We start from the raw sequence: 22,450 nt of genomic DNA, 5'->3' as shown, positions 1-22,450 counted from the left end.
GGAGGCTAAGGCTGCTGGCTGGGGCCTCTGGGTCCACTCCCCGGCTCCCCGGCTGTGGGCCCGGGTGCCGGAGCCAGGGAAGCCGGGTCAGGGTGGTGAGGAGCCGCTGGCACGGCCCGGCCCTCGCATTCTCTCCTTCCTAATGGCCCGGCCTTGCTGGGGGAACGGGAGGGGCCGGGCAGCCAGCAGCCGGGAGTGAGAACTTGCCCTTGCCAGAGCCAGCTGCTGGCTGCCATCTGGGTAGGGGCAGTGCCAGTTTCCCAAATCTGCCTTCCCTTTGGAAAAGAGGGGGAAAACTCTGTGCTGGGGAGATAGCTTCTCCTTCCATCCTGAGGCTCTCAGTTAAAAACCCAACAAAACTAGCCCTTGGAAAAAGAAGAAATGCCACAGGCTGGGCTGTTTCCAGAGGAATTTGCTTCTCCTGGGGCCTTTACATCCAATTAAAAAAAAACAAACAAAAAAAACCCTCTACTTGTCCTTATCTTGCTTCTTTCGTTTTCCTTAATGATGACCTTGACTTTTAAAAATTAAATCCGTTTGCACTCATAAAATGCCCATCTGCATGTCCTTTATCTTTGTCACGTAGTGATGGAATCATCCACTATACACTGGAATTCCCTGAGGGATGTGATCTAGTCTTTTTAATTCACCCTCCACCACGAATAAGCCAACAGCTCCCTAAACTGTATCTGATGCTTGGATACTTTCTGGAGGGTTTATTCACTCATCGAATGTATTTTGAGCACTGTTTAAACATCAGCACAAGATTGTCATGATGAAGGATTGAAGAAGATCTGGCTCCTGTTCTCGGCACTGAGGCAGTTGAATGGACGCACCCCCTCAAGCTCTGGGGGACACCAGGGCAATGGGGACCTGCTACATTGTGTCAGCACCACATGAGGCCCCACCTGGAGCCCCTGTGCTTATTTCCCGTGATACCTCTATGTTCTCAGGAGGCAGATGGGAAAAGAGTTGGCACCAGGCAGAGCACAGAACCAAGAAGAGCCTCTGCAAAACCAGCAGCAAACAAGCTTTATCCAGGAGTGAGAGTCAGTACATATAATAAGCAGCCCACTGTGGTCACTGACCAATGGGAGCAGATTCTGACTGGGAAAAATCTGTCACCTTCATACCTACCGGCTGAATATGAATCCTGGCTTCATTTTTTATTATTGCCTTAGCGGTCAGATCCTTCTTCCACATGTTGATACCTAATCTCTTAGCAAAGAATGGAACCCACCCAACATCCCGCCATAGCAACTGGATGGATGCAAGGATAGAAGCACTTCATGAGGACCTCAGGTTCATGGAGATCTTCATGGGGAGGCTTCAGTTTGACCTTCTTGACTTTGCGGACATCCTGGTTCCAAAGCAGCTCTTCACATGCCTATTGTTCACGAAACAGTTGAAAGAGGAAGGTTGAAATTCAGGGAAGGTCCTAAGAGTGAGGTTCACTCTCTGAAATAATAGGGTTCATCCCAGCTGATGGTTAGCCTGAGGGCAATCAGACCCCAAGAAAAACTGGTTCATGTTGTTCAAACTCATAGGAACAACAGTATCTTGCATTTCAAGTGTCTCCTAAGCACAGCACAAGTGTATTTAACAATAATGAAAAATACACGCAAATGCAGCTCACATGAGCACTCATTATTGGATAAATTTGAAAGTAACCCTCACCATAGTCCCTGACATAGGCAGGGCAGGCATTATCAGTTCCCACTTGGTAGCCCAGCAGAGGTAAACACGTTGTCTCAGCTGGTGTAGTCAGTGGCAGAGTTAGATCAGAATTTAAATCTCCTGACTTCTAATCCAGTGTCCTTTCCATAAGTCAAATTACTAGCTGATAATATAAACTCTAGTGTTCTAGATGATACCTACCTGAGAAATGAAATTAAGATCAGAAATTCCCTTGATGGAAACATAGATGAAAACACAGAAGATCAAGTGGTGAAGAGCATGGGTTTTGACTTCTGGTGCTGCCTTTGCCAACCACGTGATGTGGAGCAAGTTGACCAGTCTCTGCAAGCCTCAGCTTTTTCATCCCTAGGAAAGAAACAGCACCTTTCTCACACGGTTGCTGTAAGGACTGAACTAGGTAATATAAGACCTTGATCACAGGGTTCAGCCTAGGGTAAGTGCCCCATATATAATACAGGAAGTACTCTACACATGAATGAGTTCCATTCTGAGAGTTCCTACTTAAACCTGTTAAGTAGGTTGCTATTATTGTCCCCATTTTACAGACAGGAAAATTGAGGCACAAAGAGGTCAAGTCACACATATAGGAAATGGCAGAGCCAAGATTCCAACCAGATGGCCCACCCCAGAACCTGGAAGTTACCTACTAGATAGGGTAGCCCTCTAATTTTAACAAAAGATCTGTCTCAAAGAACTGTGTGGACTTGTTTGAAAGAGTTTCTAGGCAGTTACCTTCCTGAGTCTTTTAAATCTTATGATTTAAAAAAATCTCTCCCCTGCTTTCCTACCAAAACCTTGAGCAAATCTGGGGTGCCTTCCTAGAGGTTTCTTAAGCCTTAAGTCTTGAAGAGCCAGAGACACTAAAAGAAACTGACTTTTCTTAGAGTCCTCAGCCATAGATTCTTCACCAAAATCAATTTTCTCAGTGTTTATGAAGACAGATCTTTCTGGCACACATTGGGCTGAGATATTACTTAGAAGGTGTTTAGGCTTACAGTTAAGGAAGACAAGACAGTTGCTGATACACATGGATTTCCAGTGGACGGGGGGTTCAGAGAGAACCTATGATGATCATAGTTATGGAGGAACCTTTGTTCTGGAAGGAATTAGGTCTCATGCTGCAAAAGCATTCCCTCAAGGGAATGTAAGCGGAGGGAATATAAGTGGAGACTTAAACAATCATGAAAAGGGCAGGCAGAGTGAAAACAGGTTTGTTCACAAATCCCAAAACCCTGAACCCAGGGGACAGCTTCTGGTTTGAAGGAGGAAGTTTCAGGACAAATAAAAGGTAATCCTACTTCAAGACACAAGCAGTCCCAAGAGATGACATGGGGGTGAAACCATATATAGTTTCATAATGGTAGGGATGCTAGAGTTGATAGCATATGCTAAAGGGAAGTTTGGGGTGCTTAAGTTGCACTGTAACAAAGGCTGCAATGATACCTTGCTTTTGAATAGAACTCGATGTTTCATATACACCCAGGCCTGCCTGGGGTCTCATCAGGGACCTGGGAAATTGTCATGGCTGCTATTATCAGGCCCACTTTATGTAACAGGAAATGAAAACTCGGAGACATTATTTGTCTAATATTTTAGCATAGGGATCGTGTCTAACTCCAAACGGAAGTTGAACTTGGCTTCTTTGGTAAGTGAAGGCATCTGGGAATAGCACATTCAGATTTTGCCATTTTTCTTCAAACCATCAGGATCCAAGAGGACCTTGAATAGAAATTTTTCTGGACCGGACCAAGCCTAGCCATTCACAGGACAAAACATCCTGCTTGCAAGCCCTTCAGTCTCCCCATTAAGGCTAGCCTCTCATGCATAACAGGCTCACGTGAAGATCTCATGGGGAACTAGGCTGTTGATTTTTTTAAAAAATAACACAACCTATGAATTTTATCTCTTTATCTCCTCAGTCCAGAGGGAAAAAAAGGGACACAATCTGTCCTACCAGTGGGACATCCATCTGATTAGATGTCATAAAACAGAGTAGTCCTTTAGTCAATAATGGCTGGAATACCTCCGACCCACAGTTACTGGAAAGGAAAAAAAAAAAAACCTAACTACAGATAAACTCCCTAGGGTTTCAGATCCATTTTGCAATAAGCCATGTTATGAAGGAAACCTGGCCCCAAAAGATAGTTTGAATGCAAAATAAAGATAGTTCACATGCTTTGAAGCAGATACAGGGCTCCTGCAGAAGCAACAGAATCATATTTTCAGAGGATCATTATATTTCCTGCTTCAGACTTTATTTGGGTCCCACCGTTCTTTTATACAACTCCTATTTTTAGTCATCAGAGGCGCCGGGTCCCTCCAGGCAGGGGCCTCAGCAGGGCAGGGCTGGTAGGAATGGTATGGGTTGGATGCCTGGGGAGTCAGAGAGCTGGGCAGACAGGGGGCAGGTGAGCTTCAAGGAGCATGTGTGGCCCACGGGGCAAGGGTCTGGGGACACTCAGGGAAAAGATTTAGGGGGTGCACCCTGGGTTTAGGGAGCTGGACTCCAGGGTTCAGGAGGCCAGTGAATTATCAAGAAGAGGCTGGAATATTGACAAAGCAGAGGTGGGCAAGAACCCTTTGAGATACCCCATCACAAAAAAATGGGAGGGGCTTAAATGCATGGGCTTAAGAACCTTGAAGACGTTATGCTAAGTGAAATCAACCAGTCACAGGAGGACAAATACCACGAAATTTATCAAAGGTTTCTAAAATAGTCAAATTCATAAAATCAGAGAGTGGAATAGCAGCTGCTAGGGGGAGGAGGAAGTGAAGAGTTACCAAATGGTGGGTATAAAGTTTGGGTTGAGATGATACATAAGCTCTGGAGATCTGCTGGACAGCATTGTAACTTACTTAAATATATACATATACATGTATATATATGTATGTCCTAACAAAGTGCCTGCATGCTCAGTCCCTGCAGTCTGTCTGACTCTTTATGACCCCATGGACTGCAGCCTGCCTGGCTCCTCTGTCCATGGGATTCTCCAGCCAAGTATACTGGAGTGGGTTGCCATGCCCTTCTCCAGGGGATCTTCCCATCCCAGGGATGGAATCCGTGTCTCTTATATCTCCTGCATTGGCAGGCAGGCTCTTTACCATTAGCACCACCTGGGAAGTCCCTCTTAACAAAGTACCTATACTTAACACAGTTAGCAATTCTGTACTATAAACTTAAAGATTTGTTAAGAGAACAGATTTTACATCAAGTATTCTTACCAAAATCAAATGCAATTTTTAAAGAATAAATAGAAATGCATGAGTTTCAGAAGCAGAGGTGCAGGATGAGTCTGATCCAGGCAAGGGCAGATATGGCAGGCTGGCTGGGAAATTCCTACAACCAGGTCATCAGAGAAGAAAGAAAACACCTATGGTCACTAGAAATTATCATATAAGAAAACTGTAATCTTCACTTAGCATTCATTCGGACTTCCCTGGTGGCTCAGACGGTAAAGCGTCTGTCTACAATGCCGGAGACTTGGGTTCGATACCTGGGTCGGGAAGATTCCCTCGAGAAGGAAATGGCAACCCACTCCAGTACTCTTGCCTAGAAAATCCCATGGATGGAGGAGCCTGGTGCAGGCTACTGTCCATAGGGTCGCAAAGAGTCGGACACAACTGAGCGACTTCACTTTCACTTTCATGTCCCCTCTAATCCTGTGAAATCTAGCTCTTGGTTCGAAGTGAGAATTATTAGCAGGGGGAAAGGGGAGAGATGCAGAGTTCTTTATCCTTACAGATTTTAGACTGTTTATCTGGGTAATGAGCCCCAGAATATAGGCTGACCTCCAGATTTCCTTAGGTGTTGAATCAAAAGATACCCTGAAAAAAGGAAAAGAAAAAAAAAAAAAGATACCCTGACATTTCTTTCTGACTCCCACCACTTCATATTTTTTTTTTGGCATTTTTTTTTTCCATTTTGTATGTTTCCAAAAAAAATAAATAAATCACAAAGAAGTCAAGAGGAAATGCCATGGCACAGAGCAAGGAGCAATATGAAAACTCCCAAGAGATGGATTTGACCCAATAATCCAGCCATCTTTATTTCCAAGTAGAACAGGCCTACCTTTCTTCTCTATGGAATCCTCTCTTCTTGCCCACATCCCTCTCCTTCCCCTTCTGCCCTTAGTATAACCAATATATCCCTATCTTTGTCTCCTGAAATCTTCCTTCTCCTGACCCTTGTGTGGTCAAAGGAGGCCTCGGGAGAAATGGGAAAGAACAGGGCTGCAGGCAGTTCAGGCCCCACGTAGGGGAGGCTGGGAGGAACCACACTATTGGAGGGACAAGGTAGGGGTGGAGTTCCACAGCATCATATTCTAGAAAGTGGATCTTGGAAATTCCCTCCTGGATTGGCCTGATTCTTTATGAAGGAAGACACAAAGAGAACTAGAGAAGAAAACCCTACAAGCCAACTGGAGTAAAAAGAAAATGGGCTAGAAGTAGAAGGACACGAATGGCTGGGCCTTACGGAGCTGTCCATGCCCTGGAAGGCAGTGAGCGCACCAGTATTTCAGGGTCCAGCTGGCCACCCCATCTTACCCACTGCCTTCTTAAGGTACACAGACCAAGGTTTCATCATTTATCTGTCTGAATAGTCATGTGCCTTCTAAGTTCCAAATGCTGAGCTAAGTAATGGGAATACAGAGGAGAGTCCTTACTGATTGGCAAGCATCTATTGAGGACCTACTTTGTGCCAAGCCCTGGAGAAAATCATGGGAAGAAAAGGAGGCTGAGAAGCACATAAAATCAATGGAAGACGGTCCTTGTCGTGAAACTGGATGAAGAGACAAAGTAAATCCTGGTGACGTAGCTTGCTGGAACAACTTGGGGAAAAAAACGTATTTTTCTTAGCAGTACATTCTCCTACAGAAAGAGGCTCATTTTTGTGGAAAAAATGCTGGCTTTCCTCGACATTACGATCAGCTGAGGGCTTTGACGAAGAAATTCAGAAGCAAGCTGAATTTCTCTGACAAGGAAAGGAGGAGATGTTCAGTGGCTACTTTAGGGAAAGATTCAGAGGGAGGGAGAAGGAGACCCAGAGGCCCATGTTCTTGTTTAGTCACTAAGCTGTGTCCGACTCTTTGTGACCTCATGAACTGCAGCACACCAGACTTCCCTGTCCTTCACTATCTCCTGGAGTTTGCTCAAACTCACATCCACTGAGTCAGTGATGCCATCCAAACTCATGTCCATTGAGTCGGAGTTTGCTCAAACACACATCCATTGAGTTGGTGATGCCATTGAGTCGGTCATGCCATCTCACCCTCCCCATGACTAAAGAGGAACTCTGACAAGAGAAAGCGAAGATCTTTGTCTTTATTTATTGCTGGGTGTTGTATCATGTAGCTTTCTCCTTCATCTCCACATAAAATTGTAGTCAGTTCTACATTACTCACTAATGCTTCGTGGGTTGGATCTGTTTTGAGGGGATGTGATAAAGCCCAGAATCTCATTTCCAAGTGGTCAGAGGCAAAGGCAGAGGGTTCTCATGTGAGAAAAACTTTATATGAGTTATTGAGGACACGCTTTTAGCAATGTATTTGCAAGTTTAGATGTGAAACACATGTGCTCAGGAAGTTCAGAGGGAAGTAATCTGAGGCTGAGTGGATAATCAGGGCAGTCTTCCTACAAGAAGCAAATTTTGAACAAAATGTCCCTTGGGAGATAGATTCAGGTCATGGAAATACAAAGGTACTTATGTAACTTCACAGAGACCCCAAAATACACATATGGTTTTCTGATCTCAGCTCAAGATACAGACATGTACATAGGCAGACACACATGCACACTCAGTTATGCCAACAGTTACAGTCGAGGGAGATATAGGTGTGCACTGGATCATACATCCATCACACACAACCAGACAACACGTAGCATCTTTCAGTCTCTGCCAAAGTGGCCCCTGCTCTCACTGAGATGCACAAAAAGTGGTTCATTAGTATTAAAACCACATCACTGCCGAAGTGCAGAAGAGTCAGATTTATAACATTAGACATTTTTAATGGAAAATGTAAATACATCGCAGAGAAGGCTGGGCACATGTCCCTTGAAACCATTACCTCACAAAGCTTACCAAGGGTCTAGGCCTTTCACAGAGAAAGACTATTCAGTCTAAGCAACATCCAAGATCATCTTATCAAAGTCAGAGGCTTTAAGGGACACAAGTGATCAACAAAGAAAATAAGAAATACTGGGACTTCCCTGGCTGTCCAGTGGTTAAGACTTCACCTTCCAGTGTCGAGGGTGAGGATTTGATTCCTGGTCGGTGAGCAAAGATCCCACATGCCTTGTGGCCAAAAAACCAAAACATAAAACAGAAACAATGTTGTATCACATTCAATAAAGACTTTAAAAATGGTCCACATCAAAAAAATATTTTAAAAAAGAAAATAAGAAATACAAATAGCCAATAAAAAATATAAACACTATAGTGGCTCAGATGGTAAAGAATCTGCCTGCAGTGCAGGAGAGCCAGGTTTGATCCCTGAATGGGAAGGATCTGCTGGAGAAAGGCATGGCAACCCACTCCAGTATTCTTGCCTGGAGGAGCCCATGGACAGAGGAGCCCGGTGGGCTACAGTCCCATGAGGTCTGTAGGGGTCACAAAGAGTCTGACACGACTGAAGTGACTTAGCACAAGCACATATATATAATTCTCTAATATTATAAGATGTAAAAATATCTAAAAATACAAATACTGTTATATATAAATATATGAAATCAGCCTCACCTGAAGCTAAAGAAATGCAAATAAAAATGACATAATACCATGTTTGCCCTAATTTGAAAGAATAAAAAAGTTCAGCATTGGTTCAGATGAGAGTGTGGAGAACCGTTCTCTCAACCACAGCACTGGGGCTGGCAGTTTGGTCCATAATCATCTCAGGAGGCCACGTCTACCAGAAACACTACACACGTGCATGCTCCCTGATCTGTAACTTCACTTCTATCTCTTGATGGAATACCCAGGTTAGCGCAGAAAGCCTGTGTATCAGGCTTTCATTGTACTGGGTTTTGAAAACATGAAAAATTGGAAGCTATTTAAATACCGAGTAAAAGGAGACTGTTAAATAAAATATGGTATCCATTCAATGAAATACTATATCACTATTATAGGAATAATACAAGATTTCATGATGCTGAAAAATGTTGTAATACATAGCAAGATGCTGTAAATGAGAAAAGCAGAATCGATGCAGTACATAATCTGATACTCTTTGTAATATCAAAGCTAGTTAATGTATTCGGTGGTTAAACCAGGATATAAACTGCATACTAGCAGTGGCCCTTTTGGCTAAATGTTAAATGTTGTCTAGAAAAGTGCCTGGCATAAAATAGGCCCACAGTAAATATTTGTTAATTAAATACATTTATATTTACTATGCACCAGGTAGTGTTGTAAGCACCAATAGAATATTTCAGTCTCTCAACAGCACTGTGCTCTAAGTCTTCTAATGAACTCCACTGAGCCGTGAGGGTGTACGGAGAGGTTGAGTCAGCCAAATTGCCTCCGTCACCCAGTCGGTAAATGGTGAAGCCAAGATTCAGACTCAGGCAGCCTCAGTCCAAAGTCTTAACTCAAACACTCTCTGGACATGTGTGCAGAGAAAAATCTGAAAGGTTGTACACCAACACATCAGTAGCAGTGATTCAGGCAATGCTGGGTGGTGGGATTACTTAAGCTTTTGTTTTCCTTTGTACTTATCAGAGTTTTCTAATTTCTCTACAGTGATGTAAAATTTAATTTCTGTGTGTGTGTGTGCTCAGTTGGGTCCGACCCTTTGGGACCCCCATGAACTGTATGTAGTTCTCCAGGCTCATTTGTCCATGGAATTCTCTAGGCAAGAATACTGGAATGGGCTTCCATTTCCTCCTCCAGGGGATCTTCCCAACCCAGGGATTGAACCTGCGTCTCTTGCGTCTCCTGCATTGGCAGGTGGACTCTCTACAACTGTGCCATCTCCGAAGCCCTTTAATTTTATTTGAAATAGCATGCGATGTCCTTTAATGGATGCTTTCTCTGACCAAAACAGGGGAAAAGTAGAGCAGAGTAAATGGTTTCTTAAGAGAGAAGGAAAAGATGAGGAACAAGTAGAATAGGGATCTCTAACCTCTGGGCCTTTGACTGGTACCTCCTGTTAGATCAGAGTGGCATTAGATTAGAAATAAAGTGCACAACACTACTCTATTTAAAGTGGACCGCCAACAGAAACCTGTTGTATAGCACATTGAATTCTGCTCAATGCTATGTGCCAGCCTGCAGGGGAGTAGGGTTTGGAGAATGGATGCATGCGTATGTATGGCTGAGTTCCTTCACAGTTCTCCTGAAACTATCACAGCATTGTTCATCGGCTATTCCCCAATACAAAATGTTCTTGGTGTTAAAAAATAATAATAAAATTTTTTAAAAAAGAAAAAAAGCCATTGTATAGGAAGTCTTTTTATCTAACATTTATATTACTAGATGACCAAGGAAAATATATCCATTTAAAACGAAGACCAAAAAAAACAAATGAAGACTGAGATTTGAGAGTAAACAATGAATAAAACTTATCTATAAGGGTATTATTAAAGAATAAAAATGTATATTACAAAAAAAGAAATAAAGTGTAGAATAAATGTAATGTGCTTGAATTATCCAAAGTCATTGCCTACCACCACCACCCTAGTCCATGGAAAAATTGTCTCCCACCAAAATGGTCCTTGGTGCCAAAAAGGTTGGGGATTGCTGAAGCAGAGGGACCAAGTTTCTGCAAGCAAGGTAGAAAATTTCAGAAACTACAGGCCCCCTAACTTCCCATGTGTTCTTTGCTGTGTCCTTCAACCCGAGAGGATTCCAGGACACTCCTTGGGGTTGCCACTCTCCTGGAGAGACATATGGTGACCCTACGTTCAGGGCCTCTTGCAAGGCCATCCTCATGTGGACACACCATTTATGGGTGGAGTTGCATTTGCCCAAAGACATTTCTTGAAGTTCTGTACCGGACGTCAGGTGGGCATGAAGGGTACGACTTGAGAAAGATATAGACCCTGCCTTCAAGAAACTCAGAAATTGTTGGGGAGACAGACAAACTGAAAATACATAAACTCATTACAGAACTAATAAAACAGAAGGAAATTCAGGATGTTATGAGAGCATCTGATTCCTGTAACATCCTGTACTTGCCTGTGTCATAGAGTTTGTTGTTTTTTCTATTTTAATTGTGTGCTTCCTCCTCCATCTCTCCAACTGTGCACACACTCCTTAAGAACTGGCACTGAATCTCACCCATGTTTGTGCCCCAGCGCTTGGCACAGAGTAGGCCGTTTAATCAACAGCAGCTTTGCCTGAATGGTTATACAGAAATGGTTCTGTCAATAACTTTTCCAGTTTGATCCATCAAGGATCAGGTTAAAGGAGAGAGGCTACACTGAAAAAAAAAAAAAAAAAACATGCCTGGAGATCTCTCTGGCTCCAATGGAGTGAACCAAGTGAACAGACCGAAAGAAAGAGGAAGGAAAAAACTCCTAGGCTGTGTGAATGCAAGTCCAAGATCGAGTTAAGAAGCAGCTGATTTGTTTCGGTCAAAATAAATGTGGCTGCAACAGAGATGAGTCACGGAGGGCCTTTTAGTCACACTAAGTTCAGATTTAATCTTCCAAGCTATGAGGATTCAAAAAAATGGAAGAAGAGAGATGGCCAGATTTGGCTACAGGAAAGTCAGTATGGTAGCACCATGGAAGGTGGAAGAAAGCGGGCAAGTTAGAAGGAAAGAGGCCAGTTCAGTTGGGAGGTCCCTGCAAGGAAGCAGCCCAGAAAATGATGACCTGGATGAAGGCAAGGCTTCCAAGAATGCAGAGAAAAAGACATCCCAACATTATTTCCCTCCAGGCCAGCCTGAAATCATTCTCAGGCATGCAGAACAGTTAAAAATGATGCTTGTGTGTAAAAAAGGCAAAGCTGATCTTGAGGACTTAGCCATATTGCCAACTCAGCAGCACCAATCCCCCAAGGCTTCACACCCCACTAGCACCTCAGCGCCCACCCCTCCCACAGGCGGGGACGAAGACATCCCGGCAGCCAGAGAAACACTCCGAAGCAGCAGCAGAGGGGGGAGAAGTACATTACAGAGCCCAGCATCTGTGGCAAGCAGCTGCCAAGCAACCTCCATGTGCTCTTGCAGCTGTCGGCGTGATGGCAACGGAAGAAGGAACAGAAGGACGAAAAGAACTTTCAGCAACAGGCTCCGAGTGCCAGGCAGGTAGGTGGGCCCTGGGGCAACACAGGCCGATCCACTGGGGCTCCTGGGAGTTGCTGCTTGCCTTGGAGAATGGCCACAGCTTCCCGGGCTGGACTTTGCAGGACACCAATCCCCTCACCTGAACCAGGGACCCAGCGGAGTGGAGACTGGACTTGCTGAGCCAGCTTCCTTAGTTTGATTTCAAGGTTCCTGTCTCCATCTCTCTGAAGGTGCAATATGACTTATATCACTTGGTGTTCAAATCTGTGACTCAAAGCTCAGTGTGGTGGGAGACCTGTTTGAGAGATTCATGAGCCCCCTCACCACCAAACAATCAAGGAGATGGCCCAGGGTATTTCATGCAACTAAAACAGGGAATTACTGATTTTAACAGCAGGTTGAAGGCATGCATCATGTTGATTATTCACTCATTCATCCATTAATTCAGAGATTTACCAAGTACCAAGTATATAAGAATATGCTAGGCTTTGTAGCAGCTAAAAGAGACATGGAAGGTGAACTGATAATGCAGAGTTTGTCAAGCTGTACAGCTTACAAAGAACTCTATTCATTATTTTTCTTTTTACAACTAGAGCTAATATTCAGTCATTTGCATAGTCCAGGCGTTACAGATATTTACAGCCATTTACTACCCTGCCTGGCCAGGCTTCCCTGGTGGCTCAGTGGTAGAAAGTTCGCCTGATGATTCAGGAGAAGCAGGTTTGATCCCTGGGTCAGGAAGATCCTCTGGAGAAGGAAATGGTAACCCGGTATTCTTGCCTGGGAAATTCCATGAATAGAGGAGCCCAGTGGGCTACAGTCCCTGGGGTCACAAAGAGTCAGACACAACTTAGAGACAAAGACCAGACCCTGCCTGGCCAGTGGTCTTGTGAATCAGTTGTTAAACACAGCATTTTGAAAACTGCCCCTGCCCATAGCAATGCTGCCAGGTAATATTTACATTTTCAATAATTCTGGCCTGTGACCACCTCCCAGTAAGTGACACAGTTAGGATTAGAACCCACAAGTTGCTTATGATAAAGTTGGAAGACAAAGATATCAGAGAGATATGAAATAATTCTAGGGTGACATGAAAACAAGTACATGATCTTGTGAGCCACAGATTAGACACAATATATGGGTGAAATAAAACATAAGGGGAAGATCACCGCATACACAGGCAAACTTAGGGGGGATGCCATTTTGTGGTGGGGGTTGACAGGTGACAGAGACCTTGAAAAAAAATTGGGGATTTGGATAGGGTTTTGGTCCTGGTTGTCAGGGAAACAGGCTCTGGACAGAATGCCCGGGTTCAAAACTCAGCTTTCCATGTATAAAATGAGGATAATAATCAGGGTATCTACTAAAGGGTTGTTCTAAGGATCAGGAGATGATTTAGATAAAGCGCCTGATGCAGCATGTGCTCAGTAAGGGATAGGTGTCACCCTTTCATTTCCCGTAGTATAGATGGTAAGTGGGAGCCGTCCCTTCTGCAGAGGCTCTTCATTTCCCATATATAACATCCAGGATGCTTAGTTGTGAGCCACAGAAACCACCTCTGGCTGATGATGATCTATGAATAATTAAACGGAGAAAGAATTTACTGAAAGGTAATTCAAAGAAAGCTGAGCGCCAAAGAATTGATGCTTTTGAACTGTGGTATTGGAGAAGACTCCTGAGAGTCCCTTGGACTGCAAGGAGATCCAACCAGTCAATCTTAAAGGAAATCAGTCCTGAATATTCATTGGAAGGACTGATGTTGAAGCTGAAACTCCGATACTTTGGCCACCTGATGAGAAGAACCAACTCATTGGAAAAGACCCTGATGCTGGGAAAGATTGAAGGCGGGAGGAGAAGGGGACGACAGAGGATGAGATGGTTGGATGGCATCACCCACGTGATGGACACGAGTTTGAGCAAGCTCTGGGAGTTGGTGAAGGACAGGGAAGCCTGGTGTGCTGCAGTCCATGGGGTCGGAAAGAGTTGGACACGACTGAGCAACTGAACTGAAGTGAATTGACAGAATCACTAGAAAGGCTGAAGAATCAGGTAAGGAAATGGGCAAGAGTCAAGGGAGCCTGAACAAACAAGACCAGGGGCGGTCAAAGCCAGGCCTGGAGAGCCACCTGGAGAGAATGTCAGGACGCGTGCTGGGTAGAACTCCATGGCCACACACGACAGAGGACGCTGCCTCAGCACTGCCATGGCCACTGGCTTGAGTACCCTGCTCTCTCTTCCTGTTAGCTCCAGAATCAAGGCCTGGGAGTGAGCATCTGACTGGCAGGCCCCAGGTACATGCCTTTGCCCTGGCTGCCACCGGGCAGGGGAGAGCTAGCCTCTGAAAATCCCATTTCCCCAGCGCAGAAATAACCTGGCCTCCCACCAAGATTCATGCATAGGTATAGTGTCCACACATTGAAAAAGGATTCAGAGGCTGAGCAGCTTAAAAACAACTGTCCAGCATACCATGCCAGGCGCACCCGCAACCAAATTCCTGCCTGCACCTCCAATCCCAAAGCCTAGGGCCACCTGACTTCAGACTTTACCATCTAGTGACACTAAACGCAGTGTGCTCCTTCAGTCCTCTGGGTAGGTTTATTCACCCCTCTTCTGCTTTTACATCTGCTTTTTATCTACATAAACTTCCAGATGCAGGCGTCACTTCTGCCTACTTGATAAGCTGCCTGTGACTTCTACCGGTCGGATTAGCTGCCTTTCTCCGCGTTCTCACGGCATTCGGGGTATGCCTTCCTCTACGACTTAATACACTGAATTGAAAGCATTGAATGAAAGATCTGGCTTAGCAGTTCTCAAGCGTTAGAAATCTCAGAATCACCTGGAGAGCTTGTTAAAGCACAGACCCCTAAGCCCCATTTCAAGAGTTTCTCAGTTTTTCTGAGGTAAGGTCTGATTATTTGTTTTTCTAATAAGTTTCAGGTGATTCTGATAACATTTTACTGAGGCTATTAGCCTAGGAACCACACCCTAAGATCCAGGGACCTAACTTATAACTTTGAACCAATGGTTCTCACGTAGGGGCTGCTGTACCCCACCTCATACTTCCACCCCTGGGTACATTTGGCAATATTTTGAGATGTTTTTGCTTGTCCCAACTAGGAGGGGAGTGGCTACTGACATCTAGTAGGTAGAGCCCACTCCCTACCCCAAGGACTGGAGTGAGTTGCCATTGCCTTCTCTGAACAAAAAATTACTCAGGCCCAAATATGAGAAGTTTTGTGGTTGAGAAACCATGATGTGGACCATAAAATTCCTGAGGGCAGACACTTATTCAGCATCATATTCCCACATCTAACGTGTCGTGTAGTCTGTAGTATTTGTTCACGCTATGGTTATTAATTGGAATCACTTGACTAAAGACCATGAATGTATCTTCTCAACCCCAAAATTGAAATCTAAGAAGTACAAGAGAGCCTGGAACTGAAGACATTAGACAGGAAGCAGACATAAAACGCATAAAACCAAACTGCTAGAAGTGAAATCACAGGAGAAGGAGCATCCAGACTTCTTATTGCCTGGTCTACCCCCAGCCCCACACAAACACCCCTCTCTGCATACCCACGCAAGTGACTGCAGCCTTCCAACATTTTCTCCTCAAACCTGCTCATCAGGCCTGTTAGTGAGTCTTCAATGACCATCTCCTCTTCTCTTTCACAGGGCACATGGTCACACAAATAAAGATGACACTTTCCAACCTTCCCTCCAGCTGGTGTGGAAAGACCCAGCCAAAGCAACGTGAGCAGAAGCCATATGTGTGACTTCGAGTCACATCCTTAATCGGAGGTATGTGTCCCCCTTCCTCCCTTCTGCTGTTTTCACTGTGAATGTGGGGAAGAGGCACCTTGGATCAAGCTGGTATAGGCCATACTCTGCAAAGGCAGAGCAAAATGTCGGCATGAGCCTGGGCCCCTAGACGATCTCAAAGAGCAAAGCTACCACACAAGCACTTCACCTTCTTCCAGACTGTTCCATGGGAAAGATATTTGCATTTTGTATAAGCTACTCTTGAGAGTCCTTTGGACAGCAGGGCGATCAAACCAGTCAATCCTAAAGGAAATCAACCCTGAATAGTCATTGGAAGGGCTGATGCTGAAGCCCAAATACTTTGGTCACCTAATGCGAAGAGTCGCCTCATTGGAAAAGACCTTGATGCTGAGAAAGAATGAGGACAAAAGGAGGAGGGGGCGACAGAGGATGAGATGGTAGGATAGCATCACTGACTCAATGGAGCAAACTTTGGGAGATGATAAAGGACAGCGAAGCCTGGTGTACTGCAGTCCATGCGATTGCAGAGTCGGATACAACTGAGCGACTGAACAACAACAAAGCCACTCTTTATTTTGAGTTTCTACTACAAGCAGCTGACCTCATATGCTAGCAAATATTCCTAATCAAACTTGAAATCCAGCTAATTTTCTCACCATCAACATACATTCCTTTTCTAAATTAAAATTAATAAAAAATATTCTTAGAACAACTAAAAGGACAGATTTATCAATCTAGTTATGCTTTCCATTAAGCATGAAAATATGAATAAGATAATTCTGATGAAGATGTGATACATTTATAGCAGCTGAGGCACAGAAACAGAAGCTATTAAGTTATTTTGCATTTCAGTGACAGACCAATATGTAGGTATATTTTTCTCCATTAAAAAAAAAAAAACATACATTCCTGGCCCCTGGAAAGCTAGAATATTCTCTCTGTGTGGTGGGACTCCAGCAGTTTCTACATAGATCTATCTCCCTTACCTCAAACGGTACTCCACCTACTGTCCCAAAGATTCCTGCAGGCTCTCTCTCAGAAAAAGCCAAGGCTTCCATCTCTGGTAAATTATAACCCCTAGGAGGAATAACACATTATACTATTAATCAGTTTTTGTACCTGTGAAAGGCAGAACTGAGAATGTTCTGCTAAGGAGGGAAAAAAGGCTTTAAAATAAAAATGTGGCACCACCGAAAACCCATAAACCTCACAAATTTGCCTAAGATTGGTGTGAGGGTAGAGCCAAACCAAACACTGCCACAGTGACCCCGCTCTATTAAGAATAACTCCTAAGTCTTATGACCCTCTTTAACAACTGACACTGGCCTCAGTAGCATTGATCATACGGAGGAGAGTGGGGCCTCCCTGGTAGAGCCCGCACCCTCTGGGGAGGAATCACCTGCGTTGCCAGTCAGGTAAGTTGTACAAAGTTCCTGTCCTGTCCCTGGGAAAGGGAGAAGGAAAGTCATGCTCTTCCTCCTGGCTTTCTCGGCTCTCTGGCTCTAGCAGATGACATTGCCCTTCCCCACTTGTCCTTGACTGAGTAGACACTCTAATTTATCTAGAAGTCACTTTTCTTTTCATTTTGGGATCTGGTAAATGCTACCGTCTGCAGTTGACTCAGCCTGCCCTGAAGTGAAGGAATGTGTATAGTCTGTCAATCTCCACAGCTGTGGAGAATGTTTTAAATGGCATTTGGTGATTGAAAGCAAGATACAATTGCCCTGTGACAAAGAAGCTAATGATCAAGGCTCCTCTAATAGCTTTTATATTACTGTTAAGTCACAACACTCTCCTGCTACTTTTTATTCATGCAAATGAAGTACACATCAAATCAAAGCAAACTGTCTGTCAACAGGTTGGCTTAAAGACCAGAATCCTCTTTTGCTTCTCATTTTAAATAAAGAGCAAACAAGGACAGAAAAGAAATAAGATGGCACCTTTTGTGCTTGTTTTCATAATTTTTTCCCCTTCCTTCTGTCCTCCTCCTGGAGTAAACCTGAAAGGTCACAAGATAAGGGTTTTTCATTCGTATCCCTGAGCCTAAGGTATTTGGAGATGATAAAAAACACACACACTTGTTTGTTATTTCCTTTTCACTTGGAGTCCTCCTGTCAAGGTGCCCAGAATAATGCTTCTGGAGCAGATGGGGAAGGCAGACGAAGCCGTGCTGGGAAACCACGTTTCCAGACGCGGTGTTTGTGTCAATCCTGTTCTTCGGCAGAAACAACCTCCTGGGGGGGGCCTGCCCCGCCATCCTCTGTACCTGCACACGGGTCCAACAGGACCTTTCACACTCGGCTATTCATAATGCTTATTAATTTAGCATCTGCTTCTAGAGACCCTGTATTTTTCACCAAGCTTTGGCCCGATAGTGCTGTTGGAAAGGATCTTGCGATAAAGAGATGCATGTACAGCCAGGATAAATGCAGTCGTACTGCGGAGCAGAACACTCGAGGTGCCCCGGGGAGACAGCTGTTCCCCTCAGGTGTCTGCAGGCCCCTTAAGCCAGGAAGGAAGGATTTGGTGGGAAAATGCCTAAGACTTCACTGTTTCACTTTCACTGTCAAAGATCATTGTCTTCTTATGGATGTTGTGATCGATATTACTCAATGATACCTGTGGACTAAAAGGATCTGGGGAAAATAACCAAGAGCATAACTCTCCAAACCAGCCACTGCCCCCCCATAGCATTGCTGTGCTATTTCATTACCTTAGCTAGACCTCACACCCAGGGCCAGATGGCTATGATTAAAACATAGTCAGTCCTGTTGGGGTCTCTGAAAGGGGTCAATAGGTAGCGTCCTGCTTCACCTGAGACAAAGGACTGGCAGAGGGGAGCTGAAATAAAACCTTTATCACCAATAAAAGCCAACTGGCAGGACACTGCTAAGTGTGAGAGCCCCAGATTTAGGCAGAATTGCTCTCCCCGGTACAGGTACACTGGACGCAGGAAGACGGCCCGTTCAGTGTAGAGGGGGCAGAGAACCACTTCCTGCAGGCAGGCAGATGGCTCTGCAGAAGGAAAAGGGGAGAGGTGGGTGGGTCCCACACGCTTCTAGTTTGTTTTTCCCAAATACATCAATATGATAAGTCACTCCCCTGTCACAGAGCACCAGTTTGAGCTCTCTGAGTCGCACACCAAAATGATGCTTTTGAACTGTGGTGATGGAGAAGATTCTGGAGAGTCCCTTGGACTGCAGGGAGCTCAAACCAGTCAGTCCTAAAGGAAATCAACCCTGAATATTCATTGGAAGGACTGATGCTGAAACTGAAGATCCAGTACTTTGGCCACCTGATGCAAAGAGCCTTCTCATTGCAAAGGGCTCCGATGCTGGGAAAAATTGAGGGCAGAAGGAGAAGGGGGAAACAGAGGATGAGGTGGTTGGATGGCAGCACTGACTCAATGGACGTGAGTTTGAGCAAACTCTGGGAGACAGTGAAGGACAGGGAATCCTGGCATGCTGCATTCATAGGGTCGCAAAGAGTCAGACACGACTTAGCAGCTGAATACCAACAATATCTACTTTACATATGGTAGTGTATATGTTGGGGTGAGAGGTGGGAGAGAGGTTCAAGAGGGAGGGGACATGTGTATACTTATGGCTAATTCATGCTGGTGTATGGCAGAAACCAACACAATATTGTAAAGCAATTATCCTCCATCTAAAAAGAAATACATTTTAAAAAAGAAGATAAATAAATGTGCTAAGTTGTGTCTGATTCTTTGTGACCAAGGACTGTAGCCTGCCTGGCTCCTCGGTGCATGGGATTCTCCAAGCAAGAGTACTGGAGTGGGTTGCCAATCCCTTCTCCAGAGGATCTTCCCAACCCAGGGATCGAATTTAGGTCTTCTGCATTGCATGTGGATTCTTTACTGTCTCAGCTACCAGGGAAGCCCCAAATAAATAAGTAAAAATATTAAAAAAAAAAAACACTCCCCTGGAGCAAGTGAGTAAGGAGATGGAGAGGGTCCTGAATGCCACACCTCCTACTTGGAAAAATATGCCAGGAATGGGGAACAAGCTACCCCTCCCAGCACCATTGCAGGGTGAGGGAACAGACCCAGAGAGAACTTAGGAGATCTTGCTTATGACACCCAATTAAAAGATGCTGTCAAGTCTTTGGACTGCCAAATCCAAGGGTACCCTGTTATCCACGTCAACTGACTCTTGACCACAGGAGGACATCATCCTCGTGCAGCCACTGGCCATTTCCGACCCTTCCCCAGGTGCCACATCCTTGACTGGTTTGGCTTCTCAGTTTTCATCCAAGTGCCAACACTCTCCTTCTCTCAGTTGATACTTAGAGCTCTGCAATCACCACCCAATACCCTCGCAGAAGACCTATGTCAGAGACGATAACCCCAAATTCCTTACAACTCGATTTACATGAGAAGCATGCTCTGGAGGACTGGGCAGGTCATTTACAGCCCAATCCATCCTTCTTTGTCTTGGACTCTTCATAAACAGCACTGTTTCCTCCAGCTTGACATTAAGAAGAAATTACAGAACAAAATTCTCTATTTTATTAACTAAAGGGAGTTGTTGAAAACATTGTCCATTTTGTTTCTCAGTCTTCTGAAATCAACACACACACACAAACACCTCTTTTAGGACTAAGAGTTGTGTTGTTGTTGTTGTTGTTTTTCCTAGTTAGGATACTCTTTTCTTAAGGTCACTATAATTAACGTAAATTTTGTTTAAATCATGTCAATAAATTATTTTCTCTTTTTGATTTGGTCATCAAGTAGCTCAAAACCAAATCTGTGGTTCTGTGCCAGTTGAACAATGTAGGAGGCAGAAGCCTGTGTATCTGCAACTTCTCCCTCTCTGGAAACTCTCCCTCTCACCACCCCCTTCCCCATGTCCTATTTATAGTCTCAAGACAACACTGTTTGTTTTCTATTTTACAGTGGACTAGGTATTCTTGGAGGAAATCATAAATTCCATGGAATGACAGAAATGGATAAAATGTATCCTTAATTTTCTTCATTAATTTGCAATAAATTAATTTTAAATTTTTATTAAAATAGCCAATGGATATAAATTACCTAGACTTTTAAATTTTATAATCAGAACAAAAAATTTAGTTTCATGTGAATTTCCAAGCATTTTATGGGTTTTTATATTGTTCATCAAATTTGTACAATCAAAATAGGATTTCTTTTTATAATATTTGCTTGCTGACTCATCAATTGTCAATTATATTCTATTTTTCAACACAGTGACTTATTTAAACTTATTTTCTTTTATCACTTGGCTAATTCACAGTATTAAGAGAAGTATTCGAAGGATGAAGTATTTGACCAACGTTAATTCTGTTTTATTTTTACTAGTATATCCTAGATTAAAATCATTAAATATTTATGTTGCCACTTTATATGCCATAGAAAAAATATTGGCTGTTAGTAAATTTTGACAAAAGATCCTCACTAAACACATTTTCCAAAGACTTTCTCTGTTGGCATCTGCAGCTAAACTTAATCTCTTTTATATCCCATTGCCTCTTGAGATTGGAAGGGACTTTTTGGGTTCTTGTTTTGGTCAGTGTTTTCTCCCAGAAATATCAACTGTTGCTGTCATTCTTACTGAAGTTGGTTATCTCATTGTTGGTTCTATAAGCCAAGCTTATTTCTTGCAAAATATTTTTTAATAATCCAAAGTCCAACCACTAGACCAGTTGTCATCAGTTTGGCCTTTGATATCAGAAGTAAAAGGGACAGAAAGTGAGACCATTTTTTCCTATATCTTCTTCTCTTGTTCACTTCAATTTATAGAGAGTGAAGTTAGAGTTTTTGTTTTGTTTTGTTTTTAAAAGTCAGGTATATGATAAAATTTATTTTTTAAACAGAAATGAGACACTGAGTTCTTATATTCTTTTAGATTTTCACACACCTGATATTCAAGAACTCATTTCTTCATCCATTCATTCACCAAATATTTACTCAGCACCCACTCTGTACTGGCATCATCATGTGAACAATCAAGGGAAAAATAAGCCATATTGTAGAGGAAGGCAGAGGAAAGAGGAGCTAAAACACCTGTCCCTTGGGGAACCAACAGGCCACTTTAGGAAACACGGCATGTCAAGGACCTAGTATATAGTAGGTGCTACATAGATGCAGGCCATAATGAGCTGTAACCACAAAAACAACTTAAGGCTTCTAATTCAACCACATGTCCACACAAATATAGACCAACCTCAGGAGCTGTGCCTGCAGTAGGAAATGGCAACCCACTCCAGTATCCTTGCCTAGAAATCCCATGGACAGAGGAGGCTGTTGAGCTATAGTCCATGAGGTCACAAACAGTTGTAAGTGACTGAGTGATTTAGCACACATGCATGCAGAAGCTGTGGGTTTCTCAGAAAGCAAAAGGGTTAGACTGCTAATTTAAATTCATCCATTTTATTTAAATAAATTTCCCCATGCAGTCACTTCCTGTTTTTTCCTCCCTAAAACGGGGGAGTATTTTTAAGAATATAGGCTCCAAAACTAGGCTATGCAAATAGTTTAAAGAATTAATATTATATAAATTACATATCATAAAATGCAAGATCTTAAGATATTGAGCATTTGGTTTGATGAGTTTTACCAGTTGTAAACACCTTGGTAACCGCCACTTAAATGACAGACCATTTCCATTATCCCAGAAAGTTTCCTTAAGCCCTTTACCGGGCAATCTCTTTCTGATTTCTATGACTATAGATTAATTTTATTCTATAATTTCAGGCACATGGAA

At 43.5% G+C, this 22,450-nt stretch overlaps 1 long non-coding RNA gene across 1 annotated transcript in view; it reads right to left on the bottom strand.

Moving 5' to 3' along the window:
- Positions 1-1,308: 1,308 nt before the first annotated feature.
- The window catches only part of LOC133069400 (uncharacterized), an 88,767-nt gene continuing 67,625 nt past the window's right edge, over positions 1,309-22,450 (bottom strand). Inside the window, exons 2-3 of the long non-coding RNA XR_009695848.1 lie at positions 1,879-2,043; positions 1,309-1,387 (exon numbers count right to left, since the gene is read on the bottom strand). This is a non-coding gene — a long non-coding RNA (uncharacterized LOC133069400). The remainder of the gene's footprint in view (positions 1,388-1,878; positions 2,044-22,450) is intronic.

Source organism: Dama dama, chromosome 14 (assembly GCF_033118175.1).
Source record: "Dama dama isolate Ldn47 chromosome 14, ASM3311817v1, whole genome shotgun sequence".
Lineage (NCBI taxonomy): Eukaryota > Metazoa > Chordata > Mammalia > Artiodactyla > Cervidae > Dama > Dama dama.
Note: the sequence above shows the minus strand (reverse complement) of the source record. Positions and strands in the feature narration are given on the sequence as shown.